This window comes from Lycorma delicatula, chromosome 1, assembly GCF_047948215.1.
Source record: "Lycorma delicatula isolate Av1 chromosome 1, ASM4794821v1, whole genome shotgun sequence".
In the NCBI taxonomy this organism is placed as follows: domain Eukaryota; kingdom Metazoa; phylum Arthropoda; class Insecta; order Hemiptera; family Fulgoridae; genus Lycorma; species Lycorma delicatula.
The window spans coordinates 258,048,533-258,049,255 of NC_134455.1; the positions used below are offsets into that span (position 1 = coordinate 258,048,533).

Genomic DNA, 723 nt, shown 5'->3' on the forward strand with positions numbered 1-723 from the left:
TTGTCAAGAAATTAAGACGTTAATTTAAGATCAGTTAAATTTTGGTTAAAATTTAGTCTATTAGTAGGATATTGTTTGTGATATACAGTTACAACCTGCATGTTTAAGGATAAAAACTGTCGATATAATCGGATAAAAAATGTACTATTTAACAAACCGTTTAAACGCCGAGTGTTCTTACTTTAGTAAACTCTATTAGAAGTCGACACATTTGTCAGACGAGGTGGCCGAGTGGTTAAGGCGTTGGACTGCTAATCCAATGTGCTCTGCACGCGTGGGTTCGAATCCCATCCTCGTCGAATATTTTTTTTTTTACATAGGTTAAAAGAATTCAGCTAGTTAATCTTCTGTAATTCAGAAAATTATTCAATTATAATTTTTAATGGTTTTAATTAAATTCTTTTCATACAATTCAATCTATAAATTTAAAAAAATACACTACATACTTCAGTGAATACATTTATTTTTTTATAAAAAGAAGTGTTCTTTTAATACACAATATTAATTATATAACATCTAATTAAAGTTTCTTAATGCTGAATTTTTGTAGCCTATGAGAAATGCTAAGCCTGACTGGGATTCAAACCAGTACTTTCTGAATGATAGATACAGACATTAAAATTAACAGATAGTAAAACAATTTCTTTGGACTCCTCTCAATTATTTTACTAGATAGAAAGGAAAATCACAGTTTTTAAGTAAATTCTTGGAAGTCAATTTTAA

The 723-nt window shown here is 28.5% G+C and overlaps 1 non-coding gene across 1 annotated transcript; it reads left to right on the forward strand.

Moving 5' to 3' along the window:
• Positions 1-217: 217 nt before the first annotated feature.
• TRNAS-GCU (transfer RNA serine (anticodon GCU)) lies at positions 218-299 on the forward strand. Its single transcript has one exon. It is a non-coding gene; the product is annotated as a tRNA-Ser (tRNA).
• The last annotated feature ends 424 nt before the right edge of the window (positions 300-723 follow it).